At 38.2% G+C, this 27,870-nt stretch overlaps 1 long non-coding RNA gene across 2 annotated transcripts in view; it reads left to right on the forward strand.

Annotated features, from left to right (window-relative positions):
* LOC140164576 (uncharacterized) overlaps positions 1–27,870 on the forward strand; it is a 127,020-nt gene that overhangs the window by 95,014 nt on the left and 4,136 nt on the right. The gene's annotated exons all lie outside the window — the stretch shown is intronic.

Here is a 27,870-nt window from a genome sequence, read left to right on the forward strand (position 1 = left end):
TAAAAAGGCGGCAAAATGAGGTCATAAATATCGTCTCCACCCATATATGTGACCTGCTACAACGAAATGAGTATAAAGTCGGAATTAGTTGGTAGTTTCGAGACATCCTGACTGACTGAGTTGATGTCTTTGTTTGCCGCTCACCTGTACACGCCAGTAGTATGTCCTTCGTGATTGGTCCATTGTGCCCCCATTCACAAAATACATAGACATTGAACAGGTGCGTGATAAACAAAGAACACCATCGCAGTGGTCGGGACGCTTAATTTTTTTCTGCAGCCATAACGGGACGCAAAATTTTTATAACCCATAGGAACACATAGGAAAGGGTTAGGGTTAGGGTAAGTGTTAAGGTTAGGGTAAGTGTTAGGGTTAGGGTAAGTGTTAGGGTTAGGGTTAGGATTTAATAAAAAATTAGCGTCCCGTTATGGTTGCAGAAATAAATTACGCGGCCGTGACGTTTCAAAATTACCAACTTGCGACTTAACGCTCATTTCGTGGTAGCAGGTCACATATTATACCCATCTTTGGAATATGTAAAAGCAAGCAGTGGCGGTGCCAGGGGCACGAAGGGCAGATGCCCCCAGTCAGGACTCTAGCCACCCATATGCCCCAGGTAACAACCTTTAATTAAGAAACATTTAGGCATTTACACTTTTTACCGCAATTTTGCCCCAAATTGGTTGATATTGTCCCTTGAAGTCCACTTTACCTCTCGATTACCCCCCCCCCTCTAAAAAATGGTGCCGCCACTGAAAGCAAGCAATTGCAATTTTCGTAATGAAAAGAATAGATATTTTGTAATAGATACCTTTATACCTTGCCCTTTACTGTGTGTTCAGTTGTTTACATCAGATATGTCAATTAACATATGTGGTAAAATATGTAAATTTGAATTAAAATTCAAAGGGCGGGTGTTATAGATGTGGGCATGTGACACATTCACCAGAGAGTATAGTATCCAAATGCGTGTCTTGATAATAGGGATTATATGGTATTATAATTATTTTGGCGATTATCTTGCTGATGGAATTTTAATCAAAGTGTTTCGCTGTCAAAGACGTAATGGTTCTACAACTTTCTACGAACCCCTAATTTTGTTTGGTGTTTTGGGGGAAACAATCCATATCTTCAATGCGAAATGTCAAAATTTTCAATTGAGCGTCGGCTTTTCATCTCAGCTACATACACTTAAAGTATATACATATCATTCTATTAATAAAGTTTACTTCAAGGACTGTTAGATATCAAAAATATCAGTTTTAATAATTTGCGATAAAATGTGTATTATATTGCGAATTTCAAAATATCAAAATGAATTAATATTAGAAGGACATTCTTCGTATTCAGAATGCAATTCGATATGTCTGATGTTTTTCAGCAAGTTTTCAAAAATGTTCTTTAATGTTATGAAAACGTTTTGTACCCTTTCCATACTCTATATACATGTATAACCTGACATTTTAACGTTTCATGTAAAACGTTTGTTTTTGCTGGGTACATACAATCGCAACGGTCTTGTTTAAATGAAGCACAACTGTTAGATATAAATGACCTATAAACTCAACATATTTCTCTATATCGATTGCACCCGTTAACCTTGGTCCAGTTTTAAAGCGCACGAATCATGAAAATAGCTTCAAGACGATAAATATGGAACCTCTTGATGCCCAAATCCGCCTACGTCATCAGTAACGTGATGTAACTTTGGCTAAGGTATATGACGATAAACCGAGCTGAAGATGGCCGAGTGTTACTCAATCCCAGAATGCATTTTGGATTACGCAATACCTGTATCTGATTGCGCAATACCTATATCTTTTTGTATCCATTTGCTACGGACCAATGGATACTAAGCAACGTCAATACTTTTAACAATCTATTGACCTTTTGAACTGTCATCTCAAAACGAGATTCTACATTCAAATTGCGTCTTGTATGTAAAGCCTTGCAGTTGCTAGAAAAGGGCGAAAAACTAAAATTCCCCGGTTGCGCATGCGTTTGTACGGAGTAGGCTACCTCGTTTTGGTAACAAGATGGCGGATGCGTTCAAAGGGTGACGTGAATACACGTGGAAGTTTATTCAACAAGTATTTGAAGGCAGGGACGGATTTAAGCAGTGGCCCGGTGGCCCGGGGCCAGTGGATTTTGCGTCGGGCCAGTAAACTTCCAACAATGCTGGCCCGGCGGGCCACTAGATTTTTGAGCCTGATGATGTAACACTTACGAGACAAGATATCAGTGATGGTTATATTTACAGTTTTCTGCTTGAAATATATCTTTATTCAATGATTTTTTTGTATAATATTTTGATATATATATATTCCTATTCTTGAGTTGCTAGCAAGTTGGAAATATACGGCCGCTTTTTACGATGGTAGTAGGCCTATGTACTACTTAGCTCTTCCATGCCCTACATAATTATACCTGATGATGATAGCGATACTGCAAATACCGCCTAGTTTGAAACTTTTGGTAAAAAAGGCAGGACTACTGACTGAACTTGTGTTAGTGACTACACTCTCTACATTGAGTACATTCAGTACAAAACAAATCATAAAGGTTAAGGTTTGCTTGACTTTAAGGGCGCGGAGAGTGATGTTTCCACATATTTTTTGTGAGAGCACATCAGATATATCGAATTGCATTTTGAAAACGAGGAATATCAAACAATAATTTTGATTTTTTGATATTTGCGATATGATACACATGCATTGTATGATGACAAATGATTAAAAATTGATATAGATTTTTCGCCAAAAGCACCGACAAAAAAGTTGGGGTTTTTTTGTAGTAGTACATAATGAAAAAGCTGGGCCAGTAAATTTATTGCAGGGCCACTAGATTTGCCATTTCACTGGCCCGGAGGGCCAGTAGAAAACTTAAACCTAAGTCTGTCCCTGTTTGAAGGTTTCATAGAATAAGCAAGTCAAGTTACTTTGATCGCAATTTGGCTTACAAAATCAACATCAAACATCTTTCAACCATTAAATGTCACATGGACAATGAGAATTAATACCAAAATCTCAAATTTGATGGAGCAAAAGTGAGGATTAGAATGTTGATCGGACCATTTTACCACTGTTGGATTTGGTTTGCATAAAGTAATGTACAAGGTAAAAACCTTAGGATAAATGTTACTCTTTGATATCAAGAAGGTAAGGTTGGTATAATTTGGTAGGTGACACCAAGCAAAAGTAAAACCTTTTATTGTTTAAATACTAATATAGGTAAAACCTTTTTGATCCCAATCAATAGCACAGCAATATACTCTGTAATCAGCACAACATTAGAATTTTCTTATTTTATTTTTTATAATTACATATTTAGAGCTTATTTCGAAACCGTGTTAAGTCCACAACAACATGTGTCTCATTTACTTGTGTGATACAATCACAATTACTTTGACAAGTTTGACATGCAACAATGAGCTGTACCATCATCAAGCCATTATTTACCACACCTTAACAATATGCAGACTATTGTTCTCATTTGGGAAACACAGTATTGTTCCTGTGCATCTATCCACTGTTTGCTTTATAATGATGCATCTAACTGAAATTATAATACCTATAGCATCACAACCCATTGCAATATCGCACAGGTAAATCAGAAATTTGCGTTTGTGGACTTAACACGGTTTGTAAATAAGCTTTTCATGTTTAGACTTCGGGTATAATGACGTGGTGCATTATGGGATACCACTAATGCTTCTTTTGTGAACGAACATGACCTTTTGGCCAAAACCAGAACTGTGACTTGAGTGGATACACTGTTCATGTAGGATGGCATGTATTATGTATATGGCGTAGCAGAGGGGAAAGAAGTTTCCAGAATTAACATACCCCCTCCCCATCATCAATCATCAAATAAATAAGCATTTAAGATACGAATTATTTGTCATTTCCATAATGTATTCTTTGACCCAGTTCTAGTAGTTTATTTTCTTATGCTCCCCATTTATTCAACAATAATTGGTATTTGGATCAAAAAGCAATTTGAAAGCAAATGTGATGCTACATTGTGTATTAAGTCATTTTGATTTAAAAAATCTTTAAACCGGACAATGTGTTTTCTTAATGCTGCATAATTTTGATTTTCTATTTGTACAAAAGTTATGCAAATGATATTTTATAAATCAATTATAATGCATGCACTGTGGTCACCAATTCTGATTTTAATTACATATAATTCCATAAGTATAAGGCCCTTGATCATCGTGTTTTTCATTTATTCACCTGAAGATCGCCTTGGTGTGAAACACCGTGTAGTGAAATGTAATAAAATCTGTGTTTATATTTTGTAATTCCATACATATGTAAAAAATCAAGTTATCTTGCTTTCTTATGCCTTGTATTGTAATAGGCATTATAGCCTACAAGTAGTCTAGCCAATAGTTAACTCTCTCCACGCGAGTGTTAAAAAGATTTTATGAACATATTTGGAATCAGTATGAAAAATGCATTAAAATGAGTACAAACATGTGCAGTATTTATTCAATAATTCTTAAAGGGGCATTTTGTGATCCACAGCCTCATCCCCCACTTTTCCCAAAAAAAAAGTTGAGATTTTACACCACTGGATACCTCTGGCTACATAATGTTTATGTACCAAATATTTCTTGCAGATTAATTCGTTTAGCAAAAATATCGTTAAATTTGAATTTCATTCTGGTGCACCAGAACGAAATTACAACATATTGTCTATGGAGCAGTGTAATACACATAATCATGCATAACTCGCAAACGCAAAATCGGAATCAACTGAAATTTTGGAAATAAGCTTTTTTCGGGGATATCTACTGAAAATGTCATAAAAAGAGGATGCTAGGATCACGAAATCCTCCTTTAAGATAGCTCTATAATATCTCAATACTTGGACTTTTTATGTTGAAACATTTTCCATTCTGACATCACTCTTCAAAGGCATGATTTTCACGTATACCTATTTCGTAACTCGCTCTCTGACATCACAAAATAACGACAGTTAGTTAATAACGAGTAATTAAATGGGCTGCACACAGACGTTCTCGCTTTCTTTACGCATAACAAGTTCGTTCACATAACACAATCTTACGTACCAAGTTCAGAAACATACGTTTCCCTTTTTTAACTTAAAGTGACATTGTCTTGCGATGAGGCACAGAATTGCCACTTTGCTATTAGATCGGATTTCGGAGTTAACACGAATGTGGGATTCCAAAAATGACCTGTTATTACCATCATATTCATTGTAAAATATTGGAAAATGTATAGTTACAAATTATTTGTCGGTAAACAACTTTAATCTCAGATGACAGTTGTATATCGTTCAGGGTTCATTGCCCACAAGGGCAAATAATATTCTTCGTACCCTGTATGGGTAATAGTTACGATTTGAGATAGTTTCTGCTGTATATATCTAAGAAATAAAGGTTCTAAATAGAACCCTTTTTGTCCTCTCTGGAGAACCCGCCCTCTTGAACCTCTCAAAATGTTTCTTTAATTTTAGAGAACCCTTAAAGGTTCTCTAAAGAACCGAAAACGGTTCTGTTTCACATTTTTGGGGCCATTTTAGACGGTTTAGGAACCTTTATTTCTTAGAGTCAGTCAATGACGACACCAGGATTCTTTTCCGAGGTGAGGACGCAAAGGGGGGGGGGGCAGTAAAGTAGAATCTGGGGTCAACAATCTGACGAATTTATCGATTATCCTTATTTTGGCCCATTTCATCACTAAAATTGCAAATTCGCGCGCGCTTCGCACGCACACGTCCCGATAAAGTTATTTTTGTATTTAATCACGCTTTCTGGATCCCTCAAAGCGCGCCAGGGGGTCGATATGCTGCCAAGCCCCTACGGGCAGCGCAAGTTGACCTCAATGCTGTGTGTGACAGACAGCAGGCCCGGGCTGATCCCCTGCTCTTTACAAAAATGCCTGCAACTTTTATATGTCCAGATATTGCTCTTCTGGTACATGGGACCACCATTTTACGTGACTCTCCGAACCACGGCACGCTATGCACCCAATTTGGTGTCTGCACGTTATGCGAAATACAGGGCAGCTATTGTAGACCAGCCTTATTACACTAACCCCATAATATTTCCCTTCATTTCCCAATCATTGCTTTCTTTTATACCGTGTTGTTATAGACGAATCCAACGAGCCAAGTGATGGTAAGAATTTAGTCGGTCATGTCTGGGATCCCGGCGCATCAAACTGGTGTTGTGACTGCCCAAATGGGTGGATTAAAGCCGCTTAAAAATCGATGTTATGTTGTATTGTGTTGTAAGCTTTCATCATTCTATTGTCTACGTGTATCACGGATGATGAAATGAAGTTGAAAAAACCCGCCAAGGAAGCATCATTTCATATTTAAGGTGGGGTATACCCGACGGGGACCCAGCTATGACTGCCATTGAGGTGTAGGAATGCGTGAAATTGGATTCGTCTATAGAGTCGCGGTTTCCTTTGAAGGGTAAAATGAATTGCCTATCAAATTAGTAATTTTGCTTGTCAAAACCACTAAGTTTTTACTTACTAATATTTCGTCCATCTCGTCGATGGACTTCATCAGATGTGAGCATCTGATCCACTTTCCCGGGAAACTGGCTTCCGGTTTTGAGTAGTCTTACTTCCAGTCTTCAAAAGTGGGTCAAATACGTGACTTAGGAAATAAGTGCCCTCCTCTCTGTTCATGGTCTTTGTCCCCCTCTTTCTGATCTCCATCGCTTCTCGTACTTCGCTAGACTTTCTGACATGTTCCTTGCCAAGTATCTTGGAATCCTCCCAATTGACGACATGATTTGCCCTTGCGACATGGTCGGATATGGCCGACTTTGTTTGCTCTTGCTCGGATGCCCTACGTTCTGACCGTGTGAACGTATTTGACCCACTTTTGAAGACTGGAAGTAAGACTACTCAAAACCGGAAGCCAGTTTCCCGGGAAAGTGGATCAGATGCTCACATCTGATGAAGTCCTCCGACGAGATGGACGAAATATTAGTAAGTAAAAACTTACTGGTTTTGACAAGCAAAATTACTAATTTGATTTGATGTACAAACCTGATGAATCTATTCACTGAAGTTAGGAATTTATACGGACAATCCACGGTCAAGAAAATACGTGATTTGGAAAGTGTAACCAAGAAGATCTCTAGACATAAAAATCATCTGACTTTTACGCACCGTTGTAAGGATTTAAATCTGACGCCGGTAAGCTTGAAATTGAAATGCCCAATACGCACGAATAACGCTAAAAAGATCATAGAAAAAGCGGAGAAAGAACTAGTTCGGGAGCGTATACGAGTGATCGGAAACAAAATTTCCAATTTAGAAAGTAAACAAAACGAAATCAACGTTGACATAGTAACGTTAGTTAACCCGGAAGTGAAAACCCAGGTTGATTTCCATGTAAACAGCTCACGTGTCGCGGAGAGTGAAAATGCAAAACCCGACAAATTCGGAAGCTCGAGCGTTTGAAAGAGAAATGTGAGGCAAAGTTATCGCCCCCAAAACGCCAGGACAATGGAGATCTTTCAGGAAAAAAAAAAAAAAAATGGGTGACTAACTTATCCAAGCACAAACTGTCGGAACCGGAGGAGAAAGTACTGCAGAAAGGGCTCAATTTCGCGGTAAGTTGCGATCATATTCCCAATGAGGAATTTATTGTTGCCACGGAAAAAGCTTGCAGTTTCATCCCTGCCGATGAAAGACCGGCGCTTAGAGCTGAAGTAGTAGGTGTACTTAGAAATGCGAAGCCCCCTCAGTCTAACATCACGAAAGAGGAGAGGTTAGCCATCAATTCCCTCAAGAAAAATGACTCTATCTTGATTATGGGCGCAGACAAGGGTAGGTCAACTGTAGTCTTAGACAAAGTAGATTATGAAGAAAAGGTGCATGATATGCTGAAAGACGAAAGAACTTACGAAAAACTGAAAGCTGATCCTACCCCAAAGTATAAGCGAAAGTTAACTGCCATCCTCGCTAGACTTAAGAAAGAGAAAAAAATTGATGAGAAACAATATAAGCTTCTGTACCCTACCACGGCAAATACACCACGTCTCTATTGTACCACAAAAATCCACAAACAAGGTAACCCAATACGACCAATCGTCGATTATACAGACTCCCTCGGTTATGAGACATCCAAAGCCCTTGCCGATTTGCTCAATCCTTTGATCGGTACCACAGAACACCACGTTAAAAATTCGAAAGAGTTAGCGGAGGATCTTAGTGGAGTGTGTATTGAGGACAATGAAATTTTCAACTCGCATGACGTGGTATCCTTGTTCACAAACACGCCAATAAAGGAGGCCCTAGATGTAGTCAAGAAAAAGACTGATAGAGGACAAAGATCTAAAATTGCGCACCAAACTCAAAGTTGAAGACATCATCGAACTCCTCGAATTTATATTGACCACCACCTATTTTGAATTCAGAGGTGCCATATACAGGCAACGGTTTGGCGCCGCGATGGGCAGCCCAGTCAGCCCCATCATTGCAAATTTCTTTATGGAATTTTTGGAACAGCAAGCAATCGCGACTGCCTCCATTGATTGTAAGCCACGGTATTGGCGTCGTTATGTGGATGATGTGCTAGAAATAATAAAAGCTGGTCAAGTTCAAAACCTAACCGATCATCTCAACACAGTCGACAAAACAGACAGTATAAAATTTACCTATGAAGAAGAGAAAGAAGGCAAAATACCATTCCTCGACACGCTAATAGTCCGGAAACCTGACGGTTCGGTAAAGCTCCTGGTATACAGGAAACCAACCCACACTGACCAATATCTCAGTTTTAAGTCAGAACACCCCCTCCATCAGAAAATGGGTGTAGTCCGAACTTTGTTTGATCGTATGTACAGCGTGGTCACGGATGAAGCGGATAGAGCGAATGAAGAGAAACATGTGCGTGGAGCCCTGAAAACAGTGGCTATCCTAAATGGGCAGTGGACCAAGTGAAAGCTAAAATGCAACAAAAAACAAAAACAGTTGCAAAACCTAGCGCAAAGAAAGATCAAAAGTATGAGGACAAAAGCAAGGGTATGGTAGTGCTCCCTTATGTGAATGGAATTTCTGAACGAGTTCAAAGAATTTTCAAAAAGCACAAAGTCGACACCGCTATGAAACCACATCAAACCCTCAAAAAAATCCTGGTCCACCCCAAAGACAAAAGAGACAAGCTAAAAACAGGCAATTGCATTTACGAGATCGGCTGCCAAAATTGCGATCTCAGTTATGTTGGCGAGACGTCTCGTCTGTTTGGGATTAGGCTCGCGGAACACCAAGCGGAAGTCAAGAAAGCCAACGATAAAAAGTTCACACGGTCAGAACGTAGGGCATCCGAGCAAGAGCAAACAAAGTCGGCCATATCCGACCATGTCGCAAGGGCAAATCATGTCGTCAATTGGGAGGATTCCAAGATACTTGGCAAGGAACATGTCAGAAAGTCTAGAGAAGTACGAGAAGCGATGGAGATCAGAAAGAGGGGGACAAAGACCATGAACAGAGAGGAGGGCACTTATTTCCTAAGTCACGTATTTGACCCACTTTTGAAGACTGGAAGTAAGACTACTCAAAACCGGAAGCCAGTTTGCGGGAAAGTGGATCAGATGCTCACATCTGATGAAGTCCTCCGACGAGATGGACGAAATATTAGTAAGTAAAAACTTACTGGTTTTGACAAGCAAAATTACTCATTTGATTTGATGTACAAACCTGATGAATCTATTCACTGAAGTTAGGAATTGCCTATGTCATTTAAGTGGAGTGGGTCGTCACCTCATCTGCATATTGTCGATCCATCCTTTCCTGAATAGCACATCTTCTCGACAGATGCCTACATGGATTTTCAAAATTTCGAAGGCGTTACCCCACATTATATGGTATCCAAACCATTGTATTCCTGACTCTTTGATGATATCTACAGCAGTTTTGTATTCACCTTTATTATTTTTCGTCGATGTATCTATTGTTGTTTGTTGCCGCTGTTTTTGAGCAATTAATTTCTCTACTGTATATTTGTTACGTCCTTCTTAATTGCCTAAATTTGGCTAAACTGCAACTGGCTCTATTAAGATGAGGCTATATTGGTGTGCTATATCTGCAATATGAAATTTGATTGGGTTAAAGTTTAATGGTGTTATGTTGTGTGTGCGACAGATTTGTGCGATAGAATTATAAAGAACTGTGTTTGATAACTTTTAGGCCATCTTAATTTAATAATTTGTCTCAAAGCCCCCGCGCGCATTAGTGAAATCACCCGCTTTTTGCGAGTTATTCCCGCTGGCCTTGAGTTAATTTCATTTTCCAGCTGTTTTAATTTTTTCCCGCAATCTACCACACAAAAATCTCACTTCCGATATCGTCAGACTTAAAAATAGCATCTCAATAATTTTTTTCATCTTAAACACAGTGTAACTATGCGTACGTATTCCCCAGCGTATTCTTGTCAAAAAGTTCGTCCCACAATTTGCTTCAAAAAATAAAGTAAAAAAACAAAACAAACCAAAAAACGCATTGCGCATTAGGTTTGGCCTGGTCAAGACATGATTTAGTCTTACAAAATGCTTTCTTACAAGGAAGTGCTGTCTGTAAAAGGTACTTTGCAATCGACATATTGATGTCGCGTCTTGTGGTCACACTAAGTTCTATCAGGTTTACCCTATCTACGCGTAAGCATGCAGTCGTACAACTCTAGAAATATTTTCTACATTTTCCACATACACAAAAAATCATAATTATTCATTGTTATGACTTTGATTGAAAGCTGGCAACAAAAATGTGATAATGAATGCAATCATTTTATAATATATTGTTCCGTGGTTCTTGAGAAATGCCTGGAGTGCTAGAGAAAAAAACTTGGCTACTGAAGCAACGTTGTAGCAAAATGCTGAAAAGTCATTTGAGGTTCTTGACTCCTCGTGAACCCATTGTACTCATACCGTTATCAGGTGTGGTTTTAAGGTGGTTTGCTTACCATGTTTTCAAGAATGCTATGACAATCCGGCAGAAGCGAGATGAAAAGTACTTAAAAAGCAGTGCTATGGTCATGTAAACTACCGTATATCGTCCTACATCTATTAACATGTAAAAGAATGCAGTTGATGTTGATTGATCAACATAATTGCCGGATATGGTCATATCATTCTGTCAAATTCAACAGTTACTTAGTCAATATTGAATTGTTTTTCAACAATGTCGTAGGCGATATAGGAATCTAATCTACTCGACCGAATTTTACGACAGATCGTTTCATCAATTCCGACATCTGACTGGATAAGATTCAGCTAATGATTTTCAGGATACCGATTTGTATACATTATTCTAAATAAAAGGAACGGTTATTTTTTTTCCAATAGCATTGATACCTAGTCAGCTTTATAGTTTAGTTTTTTCAAGGATACTGACAGCAGGTCGGAACTGGCTGTGAGGTCGTTGTCATCCATTGCATCTGCCCCACAATTCAAATGAAAAAATGAAAATATGATTTTGCCCTCGCCAAGGACCCAACCGGGATCTCCTACACCAGAGTCAAAGACCTTAACCACGGACTACGCCGATAATATTGACGAGCCAACTTTAGACAAAATCAAGTCCACGGGACAATTTTGTTCTTGACCTGTACACTTGATGCCCACGATCTGTTTCTTTATTCCATTAACTATACTTTAATGAAAGACAGAGATAGAAAGACTAGTTCGCGTCTGAAATTTGACAACTAGACAGAAAATGCCCTACTGCGCAGGTCGGCAACCAATCACGGCGCGCCTTTGCCCTGACGTCAGACGCGAATTAGTCTTTTTTATCTCTGTCTTCCATTATAATAGAAAATAATGAATCAAATTGAGATATTTTTATTGAACTCACGAATCTCTATATCATTTATTAGTTCTTTCTCGGACACAGATCATTCATAATATTCCTCGTATGTACAATAAACTAAGTAGTATTTTTTCTTTCTCTATGAATCTGAAGTAGGGGGCACTTTCTACGTGTCTAGCAACAAAACATCATTGATTGTTTGCGAAATATACTTTCAAACCAAATTACTATATGAAGTTGTACATAGTATGTTTCAACAGCGTTAATTATAATCAATTGGTTTGTAATAAAATAATAATAATTTTGAATATATTGAAGCGTTGGTATTTTTCTATGTCAGACACTAAATGACCGTCATTTTGCATGGTTGCTCAGTCCTTGAAATAAAAAAAGGCGAAAAGAACTGGCAAAATATGTGATGCGTCACTCAAAATCAGTCGGAACTCGGAAATATTAAATTTTCAGTTTCTTATAGACTAGTAAAAAGCATATACAAATCTGAGTTTTGCAGAAAACCCCATTGAAATTGGACAACCAGTTCCAAAGATATGAGCAACTAAGGAGTTTCCAAAACAATAGGAAAAAAAGGAAATGTTTCCTTTGTATGGTTATATCTCAAAATCAATATTTCCGAGTTCCGACTGATTTTTCTTGATCGCATCACATAATTATGTATGTAACCTAATAAACTTCAGAAAGTGCGTTCTTCTTAAATATACTTCCGAGATTTCTGTCATTGATGTTTAACTCACATGTCATCAAATAATTATACAATTGGATCACAACTACATTGTAATGCAGGCTGGATATGCGGAAAGAAAATAGTCAAAGCGAATACGAGACGTTAATAAGGTCAATGTGGAGTGTGATTAAACTGGAATAACGAAGGTTACTTCTCAAAGGTCAGCAACCTCGTATTGAGTCTTTGCGTTAAGGACCATTGTTTTTCGACTGCCTTTTTCTCTTTTGTGCTCACAAAGGTACAAGAAGGAGTTTCAAGAATGAAAAGCAATGTAATTTCTTGTCCACAGCATGCCATGTCAGTTTCCTGAAAAGCGGTTCGTGTACGTTAATCAGAAAATGCGTACCTTCATAATGGTGGAGGAGTGGGATGTGTATGTAACTTGTAAGGTATATCACACCAATGAACAGGGCCAGATTTACCTTTTTGGGGGCCCTGGGCCAGGCCTAAATTTGGAGGCCCCAAACACATCGTGAGGAAGGCATGTGCACTCAAGTGGCCAGGTTTTGGTTTAGGTATAACGAAGTGCCCCTTATGGGCTTACAGCCGCGACCCCCTGTTTTATTTTCATTCCAGGGCTCAATGCACCGTGGAGGGCGCCGCTATTAATATTGTTTATTATTAAGACTAATTTATATTTCTCCTATAATTGTAAACATTTGTACTACCTTTAATAGAAATTATTCCAGTTTGTTTGGTGAATGTTAATAAAAAAAAAATTACAGTTTAGCCCAACATGGAGGTAATTTTGCTATAACGGGCCAGTGCGCGCGATAAGCGCAAAATTGTGCATATTAACCCTATTTTGGCCCAAAATATGTTGTTTTCAGGCTAAATAAGAAGATGCACATGGCAATTTTGGGACCTCCAAAATTTGGGGGCCCTGGGCCCGGGCCCATCTGGCCCAATGGTAAATCCGGCCCTGCCAATGAATATAAAACATATGTCACGAAAGCGACAGATGATGAATGGTGATCCAATTCTGTTCAAGTAGTTTCTTGACCACGAAATACGAACCATTTGACGGAAGTGTTGGAATTGTTGCCTATACGATGCCTATATGGGCTTTTATATTTGCAATCTGTGGAGTGGGGAGTGGGAGGTGTATCACACCTCACATCAAGTTAGGAGTGGGACTGGAAGGTGTATCACACCAATAAATATAAAATATCTGGCACGAAAGCAACAGATAATCCAGTTCTGTTCAAGTAGTTTCTTGACCCTGAAACATGAAACCGTTTGACGGAAGTTTTGAAATTGTTGCCTATATTTGTAAAGGCGTTACAAGGCAACCCACATAATGGTATTCAAACCATTGTATTCCTTACTCTTTGATGATATCCACAGCAGTTTTGTATTACAATTTTCTTACACATTTACATTTTTTCGCCGTTGTATCTATTGTTTTTTGCAGCTGTTTTACTTTCTTCTTGATTGTCTAAATTTGTGCGGCTTTCTGGCTAAACTGCAATTTTCTCCCTTGAGATGTCGCTAAGTCGTGCTATAACTGCAATATGATATTTGATTGGGTTAAAGTTTAATGGTTTTATGTTGTGTGTGTGCGAATTTTTTTTCTATATAAAGAACTGTATTTGATATCTTTTTAGGTCATCTTATTTAATAGTTTGTCTCAAAGCCCCCGCGCGCATTAGTAAATACACCCGCCTTTTGCGCGGTATTTCCGCTGGCCTTGAGTAAATTTAATTTTCCCGCTGTTTTTTTTTTTCCAAAATCTACACCATGGAATATGATGATTAGTTTTCAAATGTCAGCAACCCCGCTATTGAGTCTTTGCGTTAAGGACCATTATTGTTTTCTCAACTTTCAGCCGGCATCCTCACTGTAAATTGTTCTATTTTCCCATCATGGGATCCTCAATATTGAATGTTTCATTCCCCTCTCAGGAATCCTCATTATTAGATCTCGGTTCTAATATACGTTCTCCCAGCCTGGGTCGAATTTCAATGCCGAAGAACACTTTCCCAGTCTGGGATCTCATCTGCTATTTTTGTTTAATTTGTTCGGATTAAAAACAGCGATTTAATAAAGGGGTCACGATATAGAAATTCTATAGCTTGATGCGGACCCACATATACAAATATATGAATATGAATATGAATATGAATATGAATATGAATATGAATATGAATATGAATATGAATATGAATATGAAATATACAAAACCGGGGAGTTTGAGGAAGAATTTGGAATTTTTATTGACCTGTGAAAAACGTAGGTATAAAATAATGTTGCCCATTAACTCTATGGTATTTATGATATCTTTGCCATACACTTTGTGCTTCCACACCCAGCAAACAAAAATGTTTTTAAAACGTTTTACATGTTATAGTTTGGGTTTTGGTTTAGATCAAAACGTTTTAATAACATAAATGTCGGGTTATATAAAGGTCGTGGAAACGTTTCAAAACGTTTTGCATGAAAACACACTACAACAATATTTTGAAAATGTTTTGAAAATGTTATTGTAAAATATTTTTGCAAACATTTTTTGCCAAATATTTTGTCAACACTAAAATAACATTATGTTAGAATATTTACAGTAGGTTGTCAACAAATGTTTTTTAATTTTCTATGAAAACATTTTATACCCTTTATATGTCCTTCATATAACCCGACATTTAAACGTTTTCTGGCAACATTTTCTAACCTTTTGCGAATGATGTCGACAACGTTTTGTGTTTGCTGGGAAGGTAATAAGAAGGAGTTTCGGGAATGAAAAGCTCATTTCTTGTTCATAGCATGTCATGTTTCCTGAAAAGCGGTTCGTGTACGATCATCAGAAAATGCGTACCTTCATAGTATAGTAGTTAAAGAGTGGGAGGTGCCGGGGCAGGTGTATCACATCAATGAATATAAAACATCTGGCACGAAAGCAACAGATGATCCAGTTCTGTTCAAGTAGTGTCTTGACCCCGAAATACGAAACCGTTTGACGGAAGTGTTGGAATGGTTGTGAGGATAAACGAACATACCTTTTTGGTTTTAAAGTACCTTATAAATATCGTATGACTTCTTTTAGCGAACACATCCAAGGGGATATCTATGGCTAGCTAACGGCTAAAACATACGAGGCTCAACATATTAATCTAAGCACGATTTTAGTCTCACCCCTACGTAACATAAATCGATCTTGTTCCAAACTGGGCAATAGAGTCTCGTCACATTTTTGTATAGGTATCTGTGCGTGGGATACCACTTATGTTCAATATTGATCAAAACTATAAAAAGGATCAGTACATAAAAGGTGATAATAGTTGCGTGTGCGAAATGTGTGCCAATGCAAAGAACTCTTTCGATATGTTTTTAGTTATCAAAATGAGTTTTAACTTGACAGCTCAGGTGTGTGAGTGAATTAGGACTATTTGCTTATAACTTGTGTTACAGATTTTATGATGGTAATGAAATATGAAACCTAAATAGCTTGATCAGATTATACGCTCTTTATTATTTAATGCATATGTTATAAAAACAAGGCAAATATGGCTGCTTATGTATCATGAGGCACGATTCAGGTCACAGACCCCGTTTCGTTTGTCTGTTTGTTCGTTCTGATTATTTAGCTGCCATGCTACAATATACATGTAGTTTGATGTTAATGCCTTTGTCAAAATAGATTGAACCAGTAGAATATAGTTACCTTATGGAATGTTATAAAAATGGGCTGTGTGTGGGACGGTGGGATGTTTGTGTGTGGGCCATGAAGGTTTGCTGCATTAGTGGATGTGAAGCCGGGATGTGAAGCGTGACCATCTCCGCTAAACTTGTACAGGGGGTGGATGGCTGTTATACCTGAATGCTAGGAACTGTTCTGAGTGTGTATTGGAAGGAACACATGACAAATGCAGACGAGATCTTTCTAAAATAAGCCATAAGATCAGGGAAAGAAGAATCTCGTTTGCAGGCCATTGTTCCAGAAGTGAGGAGCCCGCATCACTGGTACACTGGATACTGGATCAAATGGTACACTGGATACTGAATACAAGATACGGGAGGCGGAAACCGGGAAGACCTGCTCTGACCTACATAACCATTCTGAAAGATGACACTGGACTGGAGGCAGCAGACGTCAGCAATGAAGGACAGAAAGTTGTGGAAATTCATCACAGTCCAAGTAAGCATGAAGGTTTGTGGGTGCAAGTTAACGTGCAAATATCCTAAAAACTGTGGCAAGGTAATTATAAAAATTCAACTTGGAAGGTTTCAACAGTATCTAGCAATGCAAATGTATATCTTGGCTATTAAGCTGAACAAGGTTCTGGTGCAAAATGACACCATCGGTAATAACTGTCACGTGTTATATATTGAATGCAATGTCTATATAGGGCAGCTGTGACAGATATGTGACCATCCACATCGAAACGCTCGTAAAGTCGGCCCCTGGTCAATTTTGTTTTCTTGCGTATTTAGAAAATATATATCATAAGCTTTACAATGATATATCATTTGACTTCAAACAATATCCAGAAGCGGGGTTATGGCTTGTTAAAGTTTGCTACTTCAGTAAGAAGGTACATTATTTTGGTGCTACAATATCTCTTTTTCTACATTGCTGGTATTAAATATCAAATGGTCATAATTGGCGGTCACTTCAAATCATCCCCAAGTCAACGAGTTTCAGGAATGTCCTCTCATTGTTAATTGTTGGTTAACTCAGCACTTGAACAGGATTTAGCCAAAGCAAACAAAGAAAGCTATTTACTATAAGTATAAGCTTATTATCCTCTTCAACAATAAGATTAAAGATTGGTATTTGACTGGACTGAAATGAGACACTTGTAGGACAATTATTAGGTACATTATGAATACAAGCTTTATGCACATTTTGGACTGTAACTCGAAATACAGTTTGCCGACTTTACGAGCGGTTTGAGATGGATGGTCACATATATGTGACGTGTCATGTCAACAGCAGACACTTTTGGGCAGGATCGTAGATGGAGAAATAGCCAAAAATCTGCCCGGGGTGATTTTTTCACAATTTGGGTTTGTTGCAAATTTGTGATGTTATTAATGTTTAAAATATTGTCTGATAGTTTCAGACCGGAATATAACTGCCATCTTGTATTCTTTGAGACATTTTCAAGGTAATTCCTACTCTCAACATTGTCAATAATATTTTTAAAGGCCGATATCTCAATTTCCAATTTTATATTACCATAACTTACGAACTCATTATCTTCGCTTAGGAATGTCCGATTTCATTAGGGAAAATGGCGTTATGGAGCAAAATATCTCTATATTTAAGATATGTACATGTAAAAACCTCAAAATTTATAACCTGCCCAAAAGTGTCTGATTTTGACATGACACGTGTTTTGTAAACAGGCAATACTATCGCATAACTGCGACTTGTATGATATACGGCTCATTTGTCAACAATTACGGTATAATAACATCATATGCTGATAAATTAATTTTGTCTGTTATTATATTTCTTTTTAAACGGGCCATTTCATGTCATTAACTTATATGTACATAATTATTATTATTATCATGTTATTCCTATTATCAGGATTGTTATTATTGTTATTATATTAGTTATTTATTACCATGATTTATATTATTATCATTATCACTATTATTGCTTCTGCTTATATCATTATTGAATTACATTTGTACATTGCCTCATTTCAAATATTGAGTTTTAGTTTTGGTTTTGGTTTTGGTCACGTGGTTTTCTATTGTCCTGCCTAACCACTTGTATCACAAGATATCGAACTCATTGTTTCTACCTTTTGTTTAAAACTAAACATTTGTGACAGGTAGTTTCGGTTTTGGTTTCAGTTTCTTATAAGTGGTGTGACGAATAAAATTACAGGATTTTCGAGTTACCTAATCTAAGTATACAAAAGAAATGTTTAAATTTCGCAGTGCAATATTCACGAGCAGAGAAGTCGAACAAAGCAGTCTACATTTGAAAGCATTGATTTAGTATGAAAGCATTGACTTGAGACTACGAAATAGCCTAAGCTGATTTCACTGTGAAAATATATAGACCATCGAAATATTTGCATTCGACATTACAAAAGGGCCACTATTGTAATTGTATAGGTGCTATAAACAAAATCGATTCATGTCCTTAATCCCATGTACCAGAATCGATGGAAGGCCATTACATGACCTCTAATAACCTAATGACTTTTACTGAAGCAATTTTTACTGCAAAAAGTAGAAGATAGAGGGGAGAAGAGATTGTGTGATGGGTGTGTGTGTGGGGGGGTTGGAGGGCAAGGGGGATATGGGCCGGGAGAGAGAGAAACATATGAGAGAAAGCATTGGAAGTGAAAGAGAATGGGGAGGAGAGCTCGAGATGAAGATATCGAATGTAGGGGAGGAGGAGGGGGAAAGGGGTAATTTAGGGAAGATGTGGTTATATAGGGAGGGGAGCCCCCTCTTAAAGAGGTATGGGTTGTGCTTCCCGGGGATAATAAACTAATTCATAATCAAATCATCTCCATGCATCGTTTATGTTTCATACAAACAAACAAACCCCCCCCACCCCACCCCATCCACCGCGCATGTATATGATTTCTAGGCCTAGAACTCGTGAGTGTAATATGCCACCTACCGTCGACAGAGAGCATCAACTGTCGTCCGCGGGATAGATTTCCGATATCAATCATGTTAATAATTATGTTAGCACAATAGGCTATTGTATACTTCTGGTTATATACCCTATACTGTGTCCTCCCAGCATAATAGTGTTATGATTGCAGACCAGATCAGCTCTACTTTTTAATCCCTTGATTTTTGGTTTCTGAACAAAAGAGAAACCAAAACTATATATTTGAAATGAGGGATTGTATGAATGAATGAATGAATGAATGATCATACGCTCGTATATGGCCTTCTTGAACTAACCCCATATTTCCTTTAGTTTCCTCTTTGTTTTCATTAATACCTTTTTATAAATTCTATTTTCTAAACGATAAAATGTGTTGTCTACGTTACCTGCTCATGCATATCGTTGATCCATCATTTCCTGAATAGCACATACTCTTGACCGATGTTTGGTTTTGGTTACTAAGGATGGGGTTCTAACCCCTACATGGATTTCTATACCAAGTGATATTAAAACATTGTTAGAACAATGTTTCAAGATTCGAAATATATACGCGTATATCTTATGACTTTAATGGTCTCATTTTTCTTTGATGTCATATTACGAGGAGAAAAGTTGCATATCGCATTAGATTGTCTTCCACTTTCTGTATTTTGTTTGTTCTTTCGAACGCCAAATGTAACTTTAGACCCCCGAGACCATTTCATTCCCAATTCCTGTCCACATTATTATTTATCCAATAATTATGTCCAATGCACCTCAGGTGAATGTACATACGAACGGAAGTGAAATTACGTACTGAAAGGTATAGAGTAACCTCATTCATGGATGCATCTAAATATCAATCCTAGAAAGCTACTGTGGTATAACGGACTACAGTGCGGAAAAGAATTAAGGTATCAATAAGCCAAATCGGCATTGGAAGTTTGCAATGCATTGTGGGACAGTTTTTGCAGTTTTGGGACAATTTGTCCTTTGACCTATTGAGAAAATTCAGAAATATTGGATTCTTGTACATACAAACTATAATCTAAAATGTTTTACAATACTTGAAACAAATATAAAAAATATTATTATTTTAAAAATTAATTATTTAAGTATTTTTAATGATAACATTATGACAATAATAAGTAAATTAATAATAATTAAGTCAATTTTCCCGATATGTCAGAGGTCAAAGTGTCCCAAAACTGCTCTCAAAAACCGGAAGTTAGAATGGCGACTGGGCTTATTGTGTTCACCCCTGTATATCTTGAACAAATTTCAAAATTAAAACAAGCAGCCAGAACCTGTACTCTTTAGCTCTGATATTTAAGGCCTCATTTGTTGAAATTGGTTGAGAATTGAAGAAACGGTGATCTAAAACCCAAAGAAGGAACAAATCAAAAGTTACACTTTTATGTTCTAATCAATGAACGTACGACGCTAGACTTAATGTGCTAATCAATGGAACGCGTTGTGTACAAATCAATAGGGCATGCAATTGAGCAAACTGCCACTTTTGAATTTGCATCTTCCGGGGTTTTGGATCATCGTGTCTTTATTTCTTAAACGATTTCAACGAATGAGGTCTTAAATCCGAGCTAAATGCTGCTTTTGGTTGCTGGTTCCATTTATGACATATATGTCTTTGTTTAGGAAATACCGGGGTGAACATAACTGGTACCTTAATTTTTTGCGCACTGTACTTTGATACATCATGATTGCCGCAATGCATCACGCCTAGTCTCGTGAACTAAATCAAGTGTATTAGAATCGTGTTTTAGAAGGTAACGCAGAGGTCAAGGCTTGTGACGACGTGAAATTTAACACGATAAAATGCCGGGTATTAGTCTTACAGAATGCTGTCTTACAAGAAGGCGTGTCCGTAAAAGGTACTTTGCAACCACATTCTGATGTCGCGTCGTGTCTTGTGGTCATACGGAGTCAGCCAGGTTTACCCATTCTACGCGTAAGCACATATTGCACGCTGCAGACGTATGGTCTTAGAAAAATTTACATTTTGCACAAAAATATCATAATTCATTATTGTTACGATCTTAATTGAAAGGTCTATAATGTACACAATCATTTTATCTGTGGCTCTGTGGTTCTTGAGAAATGCATGGAGAGTTAGGGATGAAAACGTGACCACTTGGGTACAGATCATTTGAATCCACCTATACTATACTATTATTGTAATGCAGGTCGAATATGCAAAGGAAAATTGTCACCCACAGCGGATACGAGACGTTAATTATGGCAATGTGTATAATGGAATGTCATTAACCTATTAGTTTTTACTGAAAGGTTAGTTTTCAAAGGTCAGCGACCCCGCTTTTGAATCTTTGCGTTAAGGGGGTACTACACCCTTTGTGTTTGCATTTTTCTCAAAAACTAATAACACACTGGTAACAAAAGTTATGTATTGGCAAAGAATCCAATTACTACACTGGAATTTCAGTGACCCAAGACAAGCGGTTCGTTATTTATGTTAAGAAATAAGGTACTGCTAGGATGTACCTCATTTCCTATCATATATACTGAACTGCTTGTCTTGAGTCACTGAAATTTCAGTGTAGTAATCGGATTCCTTGCCCCAATAATATACATAACTTTTGTTACCAGTCTGTTATCGTGATCCTCGCTATCGAATTTCCATGCTATTGGAATATTTTCCTAGCCCCCGACCCTCACTATTAGAGAATTTCAATTCTAAGGTGCATTTTATTAGCCTGGGATCCTCACTATTTAATTTCAATGCTATGATACGTTTTCTCAGTCCGGGATCCTCGCTGTTGAATCTTAATGCTAAGGTACAGTTTTTCAGCCCGGGATCCTCTCTTGAATCACAATGCTAAGATATGTTTTCCCAGTCCGGTATCCTCGCTGTTGAATCTCAATGCTAAGGTACAGTTTTGCAGCCCGGGATCCTCACTATTGAAGAATTGTTTCAAAGCTAAGGGAAATTTTACCACTCTGGGATTTTCACTCTTGAATCTCAATGCTAAGATACCTTCGTTTACCCAGTCCGGGATCCTCGATATTGAATCTCAATGCTAGGATAAGTTTTCTCAGTCCGGGATTCTCGCTATTGAATTTCAATGCTAAGGTGCATTTTACAAGTCTGGAATCCTCACTATTGAATCTCAATGCTAAAACGCTTTCCCAGCCCAAGATCCTTGCTATTGCTCAATACTATAAAGATACGTTTTCCAAGTCTGGAATCTTCACTATTGAATTTCAATGCTAAGATACGCTTTCGTAGCCCCCCCACATCCTTGCTATTGCTCAATACTAATACTAGCCCGGGATTATCGCTATTTAATTTGAAAGCAAAGGTTCATTTTCCCAGCCCGGGATCCTCACTATTTAATTTTAATGTTAAAGTACATTTTTTCCAGCCCGGGATCCTTAACATTAAATATCGCTGCGGAGGTATCGGAAGCCAAGAATTTGAAGAGTAAAGCTGAATTAATACTCCATCGCTGAGCGACGAGCGATTGGTATTTGACCAATGAGGTAGCGCGTTATTCCCAACACAACAAAAAAAGCGCTACCTCATTGGCTAAAAAGCAATCGTTCGTCGCTCAACTATGGATCATAAAACTCAGCTTACGACATATTCATTCAAGCCAAGATATCCGACATCAAAACATAAGGTATATTTTCCATTACTGTATCGCATTCCTCATTCCATGCTGAAAGTCAACGGTAAAGTCTTATTCCATCCTGCTGTGTCCACTACCGAAACTTGAATAAGATGCTCCTTTAATAGCGTGACAATAGCTAACATAATCATTCCTTTGAATACTAAATTCCTACTTAAATATTTTATAGCAAGAAACTTGAACAGACAGCATAAAGGACAGTAAAGGACAGTACAACCTAACATCTTTGCGAAAGCACGAGGTGGATAATGTGATTAAGTGTTAAAACATTATTTACTCGGGTAAGTATTGATAATGATTGTTTGATTTGTGTCAGATTTGTAAGAAATATCAAATATTCGTCTTGGATATCCCCGGTGTATATCTTAACCATTAGCGCATTTATATGGGTGTAAGGTCAAGAATGTTAATGCCTCGAAGATGGGACTCGTGGCTGAAGTGGCTGTAATACAAAGTTCTTAAGCTAATGGCGAGCGCCTCATGACTTACTAATGAGATGTGTCATACATTGTACCATTGGGCTATTCTATTTGAAATCCACACTACCCCTGTGGAAGATTTAGCTAAAGTCTTCCACAGAGGGAGTGTGGTTTTAAAATAGAATAGTGAATTGGGTCCCGGGAATTGGGTAACTTCCATTTGAAATACTCACCCCATTTGTGGAAGCTTTTAGGAAAAGCCATATACAAGGGGAGTATGTATTTCAAATTAAATACCTTAGCCAATTGCATTTGAAAAACATACTCCCTCTATGGAAGACTTTTCTTAAATCTTAAATCTTCCACAGGGTATGCCAGATATCAAGTATTAAGTGGAATATCCCATCACGCTCATGGCAGATTGGTCAATCACGTGTCGCTAGCAACTTAAAGGAGTATTTCGTGATCCTAGCATCCTCTTTTTATGACATTTTCAGTACATATCCACGAAAAAAGCCTATTCCGAAAATTTCAGTTGATTCCGATTTTGCGTTTGCGAGTTATGCATGATTATGTGTATTACACTGCTCCATAGACAATGCGTTGTAATTTCGTTCTGGTGCACCAGAACGAAATTCAAATTTCACGATATCTTTGCAAAACGAATTAATCTGCAAGAAATGTTTTGTACATAAACATTATGTAGCCAGAGGTTTCCAGTGATATAAAAATCTCAACTTTTTTTGAGAAAAGTGGGGGGATGAGGCTGTGGATCACGAAATGCCCCTTTAAGTATACGGTATATCAACTGCTCAGTGCTAGAAGTGGGTAAGTGCAATAGCTGCCATGTGTAGCTGACATGTGTAGATGAGTACAATATACTGTGTGTAAATTGCCAAATGTTCACATGGCAGCTATTGCACTTACCCACTTCTGGCACCAAGCAGTCGATATACTGATATGATGTATATTGTCCACCCAGAAGCCCATGATTCATCATCATCATCAGTCGGCTGCGGAGCAGGCGACTACAAGCTTTCTCCAACTAATGCGATCTTGGGCAAGCGAAACAATTTTGTTTGGCTGCAGCATCCCTTCAGTATCTCCCAGGAGGTGCTGGACATACTGAAAGTACAGTGTGCGCGGCCGTCCCGGTTTCCTCTTCCCATGTGGTGGAATATAAAGCACATATTCTTTCACAGGCTCGCCATCTTCAAGACGCAGTATATGGCCGAGAAATTTGAGTTGATGAATCTTGACTCTGGCAACCAGTGGAGTGGTGTTGGTCAGGTTGTAGATGGTTTCGTTTGGAATCCGATCCACACGCGTGATGTTTAACATGACTCTGTAGCAAGATGTTGCAAATGCATTGATCTTGTTTTCCATGTCCTTGGTAATTACCCATGACTCGCACCCGTACAGAAAGACAGTAACACACGTTGTCTGAAACAGCTTGATTTTTGTTTCGATTGGCAGGGACGGGCTTCTCCAAAGGCGTTCCAGTTTCCAGAAAGCTGCCCAGGCTAGTGCTTTTCTTCTTTTTAGGTCTCCAACACTAGAGCCCATCTTGGAACCCAAATACCTGAAGTCTGTGACATGGTTGATGGTACTACCATAGACTTCAAGTGCTGGTTGGGCGTTACGGTTTGCAGTCATATATTCTGTCTTAGGTGCGCTGATTACAAGGCCTAAATCTGCTGCTGCAGTTGCAGTCCTAGTAAGCTGTGACTGGGCCCGGTCTATGGAAGATTCCAGCAGGGCAATATCATCAGCAAAATCCAGGTCATTCAGCATCTTGGCAGGATACCTGCTTGACCGACGTGGGTAGGTAACAATTCCAGCGTCAATTCCAGAAGTTGATTTCATCAGAAGGTAGTCTACAAGGATAATAAACAGGAATGGTGCCAACACATCACCCTGAAGCACTCCATGATTATGCATGTATTATGCTCTCGGATTGATGTCTGCAGTATCATAATGTGGGCATACTTTTAGGCAATTTTAGAATAAGATGCCTGAAGAACAGAATTTGGTTAGCTTATTGAACTAGATTATAAACTGTAATTAAGTCAATTGCACTCGCGATACATAAATACAAGGTGTCCCATAAAAAGGTTACATGTAGAAAATGATCCGCATTTTGTGATGGTACAACAAAACATTTTCAGATATTATTTATTCATCGTTCTTGTAACTATTTGCTAAGTTTTAACTCCTTATCTTAAAAGCAACTTAACTTATGAGCGCAAGATGACTGGGGTGGTATAATGAAGCTTGCATTATGTCACGTAAAGAGCTTGGTCAGGAATGCCTGGAATGCGGGCTAAGTACGTAGGTTGTAAACTTGACATTCACCCGGTGTACTAGTAAAGGATATTTATATTTGTTAACAGAAACTTAGATTATTTTCAAAAAATGTAGAACAATCTGTTTATCAGTGCGCTTGATTGTTTCACATACTGTTTCACCAGTTGATGTCGTCGCTTTTCCCTACAACTCTTTATTCTTGTGATCATCTTGGCATTGTGCCACTAATTTTAATTGGTTTATGTTTTCGTCTTATTCCCAGCGCTCTTACATAATTTGGTAAATAATGCAATGAACTGCCTCTTGGGAGGGTGTTGCATCACTATGAAATTCTTCGTAGCAGTTAATTTGTACAAACGTATTTATCGTATTGTCGAGCAATTTCTCAGTATTTCTTAGTAGCATTAAAAGTTAAGGGGGACGAGCATATTTTAGACAAGTCTTGCGAGGACAATTACGCACGAAGAGCGTCAAAAGTTTTCAATTTCAGACTACTTTAGCCATAATGAAGGTAAATTGTGCTATTTGCTGGGCCATCAGTGCGTACGAAGCGCGTCACCCTATTTTGGCCCCAGAACACAGGATTATTGAGCTAAAAGGAAGATGCACAGGGCAATTCTTAGTTTATTCTTTCTTTTCTTACGATTATTAGTGGGACGTCATCCATGAATAAAATGTAGGAAGGACTTGTCCACCAGTCCCCGTCCACCTGCTTCCGCCAGCTATGAGTCTATACCAACCCCATCCCCCGATATATAATGAGTATTGTATAGATGGCATGTATGTGTACCAAGTGTTTAAAAAAAGGTCGATAACGTTATCAAAACCAAAGTATTGGGCGATTTCCCCCTCCCAAGAAAAATCATGCAGATGGGGCAAAAATGCCTCTTATGTGTCAGCTTTATTTTATTTGTCTCAGCATTTGAATTCAATAGGTATTTCTCCCCTCCCGTTCGCCTTAAAGTTTAAAAAAACCCAGAAATCCAATGTCAGACGACTATGTATTTTAAACCATTATCACCCTTTCTCCACTTTCTTTAATTTACAAACAAATAGTGTTAGGATATTTCTAAAAGACGTTATGGGTCTCGTAAGAGAAGTCTGTTAGACAAGTAAACACTATATCAACGATAATCCAACTCGAGTTTCCCGTGATCCAGGGTCAAACATACACCCTACTCTTTGATGCAGACGAAGAGAAAATAACCAAGATTGACAGTGTAGGCGTATCATTATCAATTTGTTGTCTTTATTGAGTTTAGTGTTACCAAAGCGCAATATATATATTGAATATAGGCACATGTACACTCAACGTCTTCGTGTGTAGGTATATGATGTAATGAGGCCATGCGTTGCAGTCAGGGCGTCTGAGATTAGGGCTACTCCAGATTATAAAATGCTTTTTGATGTTGAACCTGAGTGCTGTTTTCTGCGAATCAGGTTTTCTTCTTATTTCAGCCTGATTTGCACGTAGACGATCATGTGCGCTAGCTATGGCCAGGGGCATGATTTTATGTTAATTAATTATCGACATCAACATGTTGCTCAGGTTAAATGGGTCTCACCAAAGAGATTTGAGAGGAGAACGCATATTGTTACGATCTAGCATGACCGAAGGCTGCAACATTTTTTACCCAAGTTTACTCAATAAATATACTGCTCTAAGATTCAACATAAATTAATAATTTTTATATGGCAATACACTTGAATATAAAACACAATTACATAATCAATCGAGAATGTGATGAAATGTTTAGTACTTATCAGCCCGTATTATTCTTTGTTGCTGACCAGTTGTGTTCAAAACTTGTATCCAGCGAACGCCACTGTAGACCATTTTTTGTAGATGTAAATAGGCAAACAGGACACACAAACCTGTATAACCCAGACGCAGCCGGGGTGCACCACTCAGTCCGACACGCCGCTAGTCCGACACGCCGAAAGTCCGACACGCCACTAGTACGACTACACAAATTCCCTATACATAGGAGTGCGTCAGTCCGAAAAAAAAACACTGCGCTATAACTAGTCCAAATTTGAAAAACACTGCGTAAGTCCGAATCTGAAAAACACTGCACTAGTTCAGATTCGGACTAGCGCAGTGTTTTTCAAATTCGGACTAGGGCAATGTTTTTCAGATTCGGACTAGCGGCGTGTCGGACTAGCGGCATGTCGGACTAACGCCCTGTACCCCATTATTGGTGTGTCAGTCACTATGGGAGATGACAAATAAGTAACGTTGAGCACAAATGGGCTTTCTGTCAACAATACACCCCACCCCACCTTAATTAAATAATTAAGTTTTGTTTATAATTATAAAGATACAAATACCATCTGCGCATTTGTATAATAATCATCACTA

This window comes from Amphiura filiformis, chromosome 11 (genome assembly GCF_039555335.1).
Source record: "Amphiura filiformis chromosome 11, Afil_fr2py, whole genome shotgun sequence".
Classification (NCBI taxonomy): Eukaryota; Metazoa; Echinodermata; class Ophiuroidea; order Amphilepidida; family Amphiuridae; genus Amphiura; species Amphiura filiformis.